Raw genomic sequence first — 6,935 nt, 5'->3', positions numbered from 1 at the left:
CCCAGGATCGGGCTGTGTTTCGTGCTGTTGTGCAAAGGGTCGCTATGAGCCGGTACAGACTCGATAGCATCTAACCATCACCACAACAACCAGGAGTGGGAAGAGGGAGAGTGTTCATCATGAGCATTGAGTTTTAATAAAAACCAAAACTCCAACTCACTGCCATCAAGTCAGTTCCGACCTGTAGCGACACAGGGTTTCTGAGGCTGTCAATCTTCACAGCAGTAGAAAGCCTCATCTTTCACCCACAGAGCAGTTGGTGGATTTGAACTGCTGCCTTTACGGTTCATAGTCCAGTGCTTATCGTACAGCAGTGGTGGAGTAACGTGGAAAAGGGTGTAGTCAATATCATGTAGAAGTTAAGATGGTGTATGTTTTATAGTATATAGCTTCACCACAGTTTTAAAAAAAGTGAAGAAGCAGGTGGAAATTAATTATAAGAATTGATTTTATTTAACCTAGTGTATTTGCAATTCTGTAATTTCAGCATGTGATCATTATGAAAATGACTCCAGCATCCAGTGTGTATTTGACACCTGCCAAGGGACTGAGATGCTATCAAGGGGGTGTTTGGCACTTAGTGGGTGATGAACAAATGGCCCTTTCCCACTATCCTCTTTCCCAACCCACTCAGTGGAGGCTGGCACATTGCTGTGACATTGAACAGGTCTCAGTTGAGTGTCCAGATTAAGATAGACCAGGAAGAAAGGCCTGGCAGCCAAGTTCCAAAAACCAGTCATTGAAAACCCTGTGGAGTACAGTGGTCAAATCTGCAACCATTCATGGGGATGACATGTACGGGGCAGCGTCTCATCCTATTGTGCCAGGGGGTTGCCATGTGTCAGGGGCCAGTTGGCTAGCAACGAGCAACAACTGGGAGAGGAACTGTCTCCAACACAAAATAGCACCAGCCTAGTTGTTGGGTGGGCACAGTTTCTGTTTGTTTTATAGAAAGATCTGGAAACAGATAGTAGTGATGATTACCCAACACCATGAATGTGGAATAGCAACTCAGAATCGTCACACAGAAGTGGTTCTAGGGATAGATTTTTTTGTGTGCATTATCTCTGACCAATTTTTTTTGTTAAATGTGATCAAAAGTAAAATGAAAGAATTCCCTCCCCAAATACAAACAAACCAACCCTGACCCTAGGACAAAAGATAAAGCTGCTGTTCTGGCCCTGGGAGGCTAGTGCAGAGAGTGGGGCCTCCACTGTGGAGTGCAACTGAGACTGGGTCTTTGGGGACCCAGAAGCCCCTGTGGCAAGGCCTTCGTGGAAGTGGTGGGCATTAACCTGGTGCCTGGGAGAGAGAAGGCTGTGGGCTGACCCGAAGGTCAGGATGACCTACACTGTCCAGGCAGAAGCTGACCTCTGGAGGGCCTTGGGGCTTGGAGTGTTGTTGGAGGGGAGTCCCTGGGTGGTGCAAACAGTTAAACACGCTTGTCTGCTCACCAGAAGGTTGAGGGTTCAACCCAGAGGCACCTCAGAAGAAAGACCTGGCTGTCTACTTTTGAAAATGCAGCCAGAGAAACCTGTCTGGAACACAGTTGTAATCTGACACATGTTAGGTCACCTAGAGTTGGAGGTGTCGCCATAGCAACTGATTCTGGTACAGGAACTGAGGCCTAGAGGAGTCAGCCCGGCCAACCACTGTGGCCGTGACCAGGGCCTGGTCCTTTACCAGCCCCTCGCTTTTGATGGGGGTACAGAGAATGGTGGCTCAGGTTAAGGGCTGATGGACCCTGGTGGTAAGGCCAGGGCGGCTGAATGTGTGTGGAGTCGAGGCCTCTCAGCTAGGGGCCTGTCTGGAAGTGCTTGACTCTGGAGCCTAGGTGATGTTTCCAGGGAATGCAGTGGCAAGAAGTTGGGAAGAGGTTGTGGCCATAGGGCAGTACCAGAGAGCTTGGAAACCACGCTGACAGGTATAGACATATAGACAGCTCTCAGCTTGTGCCTGTTGTTGTTTCAGGAGCACTGCTGGTGCACTGGTTTAGCACATAGTTCCTAATCAAAAGGTCGACGGTTCGAACCCAGTAGACAGTCTTCTGAAGAAAGATGAGGTAGACTGCTTCTGCCAAGATTTACAGCCTTGGCGACCCTATGGGGTAGTTCTGCTCTGCCCTGTAGACTCCAGACAATGGGTGTTTGGGGTTTAGTTAGCTATTAGTTGCTACCAGGTTGAATCTCACTCGTGGTGTCTGTCCCAGGCGTAGAGTAGAAGTAAACTGTTCCCCATAGGGCTTTGAGGGCTGTGGCCTTACAGAAGCAGCTTACCAGGTCTTTCTTCTGAGACTCCTTCGGGTGGTTCTGACCCACGAACCTTCCAGCTAATGCTCATGTGCTTAACAGTTTGTGCCACCTGTGGACTTTTGCAGAGTTGATTTCAAGCGGAGTTCTCCCAGGCACGATGACTGAGCAGGTCCATGTGGTGGTATGATTCTGGCAGCTGTGAGGAGGCCTGGGTCCCAATCCCACCTGAGCTCTTCGGTGGGAAGACAGTGCACCAGTTACCACCACAGCAGTACCTTCCCGCTGGGAGTCTCTGTCTCAAAGGTGCCTGAGAAGAGGACCCGAGTCTCGGAAATCCCTTAGCCAGATGATGGCCCAGTCATTCACGTCACATTGGGGGTGCTACTGGCATTGAGGGGTGGAGACCAGCATGCTGCTCAACACTTCACAGTGCACAGGACACCCCACCCCAGAGAAGGAACCGATAGCAGTGCCGGGGGCAGAGGAGGTAGGGAAAGGGGAGGGGCGGGGACCCTGCATCAGAGCCCCAGCCCTGCTTGGTACAGGGGAAGCCTTCAGGCGATTGCAATCAGGATTCCTCTCTGGGCGGCTGTCTTTCCTCCAGTGTCAACTGAGGTGTTAAATCGAGGCTTCAAGAATCACTGTTCTAGAGGAACGTCTGGCTTTTGTGCTCTTCTGTTGTGTATATATGATCTGGGAAGAAGGGGAAGGAGCTTCTGAAGTTAGTCTAAGGCACCTTGGGTCTATTCTCTTTCTGGGGCTTCTTTAGTTGAAGAGATTAGAGAGGGGCTTGAAGGGGACCACTGCTCTTCCGAGAGACTGGTCTGGGACTCGTGTCTGTTCCCCGGTGGACTTTCTTTTCTCAGTAGCTTGGTGTCTTGTTGGTTGGCCAGGTGGAGAGCCCTGGTGGGAATTGGATGTAGCGGTGTGGTTTTGGAAGTCGGCCCACCATGGTGAGGGTTTGCCTGGCTCTGTGCCCTGTACTACCTCCTGGTGGAGGCACAGATGGTGTCCTTGTTGGGGCCATCATGACGCGGGGAACCGGATGCTGCCACTGAGGCGCTCCTAAGGGACGTGGTACCTGGGACTGCCTGAAACCTGAGGCCCCCTCTACTAATTAACTGGGCCTTGAGCCTAAAGGAGGGTGGACAGCTTTGAGATCAGCACGTCACAATGGCTGGTGTCCAGACGAGCTTCCTAGAGGGACTTGTCATTATAAAAAGACTTGCCTTTCCTTGGATAAAAGTCAGCAATTACAGACAATTGCAGCAAAGCAGAACCTAGGAATGAAGCCCCCCAGCCCAGGCCAGAAGTCTCTGGGTGATGCACATAGTTACAGGCTGGGCTTTGAACTGAAAGGTACCTCAGAAGAGAGGGCTGGTGTTCTTCTGAAAGGTCACAGCCAGGCAAATCCTCTGCAGCGTGCTTGTGCTCTGCTCTGACACATATGCAGTTGCCATGAGTGGGAATCAACTTGGGGGCAGTTCGTTTGTTTTTTTTCAGCCTCTGAGTCTGTTCTGCCAGTGGGTCCCTGTGAGGGCCCCTTGGTGTGCTCCTGGGGACCCAGTGCTGGCAGGGGTCTTGTAGAATGTTCTCCTGACTGAGGGTTTAGTACAGTGTGTACTGGGGAGGCCAGGACTTGGGGTGGGGGACAAGACACTGTCCTGTGACCCAGAGGAGAGTCCTGTTACGCTGGCTTGGCTGAAGGACACAGGGTGGGCATTGTTAACTGACCGTGGTAGCCCACACACCAGGGCAGGGCTCGAGTATGCCCAGCGAGGCTCAGGATGGGCATGGGGTAAGAACGGTTGCTCTTGGAGGCTGGGGTTTTACTCTGAGTCCTTGTGTCTCCGGGAACCGTCCTGATGCATCTTGGTTCCAGCGTCTCATCCCTTCAGTGACTTCCAGCTCTTCCCCTATGCCTCGAGCGCAGAACAGCCGCAAAGTGATTGGAAATAAAATGTCTTGAACTGGATGACAAGCCAGTGTGTTTGGGGCGAACCCTCTCCTTCCTCAGCTCTGATTGGCTCTTGTGATCATGGTTGTTCATGGAAGGGGGGCATCCTGTGGTGTCCCCACAAGCCAGAAAAATGGCTGACTTTCCAGAAGTCATTCATCAGTACTTTCTTCTGAGATTCCTCTGGGTGGACTTGAACCTCAGCATTTCATTCAGTGACTGAGTGGGTCTGAGTTAGAACAGCTGAGCTCAGATCAATCAGTCCTATCTGACTGTGTGACCCTGGACAAACTGCATGCAGCACGTCTCTGTTCTCTTATCTGCTGTGACATAAGAGTGGAGTCCTGGTATGGTGCTGTGGGTTAATGCGCCAGACTGCAAAGCCGTTTGAACTGCAAGGTCAGTGGTTCAAGCTTACCAGCTGCTCCTCAGAAACCCTATGTAGGGTTGCTATGGGTCAGAATCGACTCGACAGCACTTCATAACAACAACAACAAAATGACATAAGGGTGGAGTCCTGGTGTGGCGCTGTGGGTTAATGCCCCAGACTGCAAAGCCGTTTGAACTGCAAGGTTGGCAGTTCAAGCTCACCAGCTGCTCCTTGGAAACCCTATTATACAGGGTTGGAATCAACTCAATGGCACTTAACAACAACAGGACATAAGGGTAACTGTTTTGCTGTTGGGTACCCTTGAATCAATTGCAATTCATAGTGATCCCAGAGGCAGCTGCCCTGGAGGGGTTTCTAGGCTGTTACCTTTATAGGAAAGGAGCTCTGGGAGCATAGTGGTTATGAATCAGGCTGCTAACCGCAAGGTCAGCAGTTCGAAACTACCAGCTGTTCCGCGGGAGAAAGATGAGGCTTTCTGCTCCTGTAAAGATTTACAGCCTCGGAAACCCTGTACAGGGTCGTTATGAGTCGGAACCGACTCCATGGCACAGCACCACCACCACCACCACCACCACCTTTATAGGAAGATTGCTGGGTGGGTTCAAACCCTTGACCTTCTGGGTGGCAGCTGAGCGTTGCTCCACCAGGGCTGCTGTGAGTAGAAGTGGGTTCATGTGTATAGAGGGATGGGCACAGTGTTCCACAGGTGACAGTCACATAGTGTAGCGGATGCCAGGCCAGGCTGTGACCCCTTGACCAGGGTAGAAGGTACTTGAGAACATAGTTTTAAGCCTCCTTGCTTAGAAGAATGGGGGACCATGGTGTTAGAGTGGCTCACTCCCACCTGGAGCTGGGGGATTGAGAGAGCCCCCTGCTGTTGTGGGAGCTGTTCAGGTTTCACTCTGCAGGGAAGGTGTGGAAGTATCTTGGTATGAAGGAGAAATGGTGCGAAGGAAATGGAATCGCTCTGAAGAAAGAGTAGTCTGGGATCCTGGCTCCCTGGCAGAGCGGGAAAGAGAGGGCTCATTTTAGACCTCACCCTGTTGCTACTGGTGGTGGTTGTGGGCTGTCGAGGCTGTAAATCTTTATGAGAACACAGAGCCTTGTCTTCTTCCTGAGGAGCAACTGGTAGATTCATACTGCTGACCTTGCATTTAGCAGCTCAGTGGCTAACTCACTAAGCTAGCAAAGTTCACAGCTAATCGGTAAATAAAAATCGTGATACTTTTTAGCTGTCATTGTTAGAGGTGGTGTCTGGGGGATCCAGTGTCTCACTCTTCTTTTTTAATTATGTGTTTGTTTTTGTTGTTGAAAATGTACTCAGAACATACAGCACTTGGACAGTGTCTCCATGTCCAGTCCAATGACATTCATTGCATGCTCCAGGTTGTGCAAGCCTTCTAACCCCTCTCTTAATTGTTCCTCCCCCATCCACATAAACACAGCTTCCGGTCCAACCTTTCGAACTGCGCTTGTCAGATTGATCCCATGTTCGTTCTTTTGTTGTTGTTTTTAGAAAGAGCTTCATGCACAGGGCAGACACTTTTTTATGAGTTAAGCTAACTTACTGTTTGGTTTAAAGAGGATATTTTGGTTTAAAATTTAAACATGATCTCAGGGCAGTCATTTCAGGGGTTCTTCCAGACTTCACAGCTTCAGAAAATCTGAATTTCATGAGAATTTGAAATTCTGTTTTGCACCCTCCCCTGTTGATCGAGATTCCTCTATAGAATGTTTGCTAAAAAAGATCAGTAGTGGTGGGGGCATCATCAGTGCTTCTGGCCAGGTCATCATCTCTTTAAAATCTGGGCTTTACCAACACTGGACTGGCTAGCTTCTGGTCACCTAGATGGCATGCAATGTGATGATGGAACATTTTAAAGAAATGTTTTATTGTGAATTATGTGATAGTTTACATGGGAGAACATTAGTTTTATGTCCATCCTATTGTATATCGTCTCATTGCCATATTATAATCCCCTCCATGTCAACCAACCAAAGGGTATACCCTGCAAGCCTTCCCCCTGGTCCCAGTCATCAGCACACAGCCCCTCTCCCTCTCTGGGTCTAAAGTCACCAGCTGCTCCATCTCTCCACGTCATCATCTCTCCTTCTATCTCTGCTCACCGCTCTGTCCCAGGGACCTCTGCTCCTAGATTGCTAAGTTAATCACTCCCCTCCTTGCTACAAAACATGTACCTTTACGTTTCCAACCCTCACAATCAGTCCTGATAACAATTATTCACTATTGTATCACAAGAGACCTATTCGCATTTCCTTTCATCAGCCCCACCTAGACAGGTTGGATACTACTAGAATGTCAGTGGACATTCTA

This window comes from Chrysochloris asiatica, unplaced genomic scaffold, assembly GCF_000296735.1.
Source record: "Chrysochloris asiatica unplaced genomic scaffold, ChrAsi1.0 scaffold00125, whole genome shotgun sequence".
Classification (NCBI taxonomy): Eukaryota; Metazoa; Chordata; class Mammalia; order Afrosoricida; family Chrysochloridae; genus Chrysochloris; species Chrysochloris asiatica.
The sequence above is the reverse complement of the archived record's forward strand: the minus strand, read 5'-3'. Positions refer to the sequence as shown.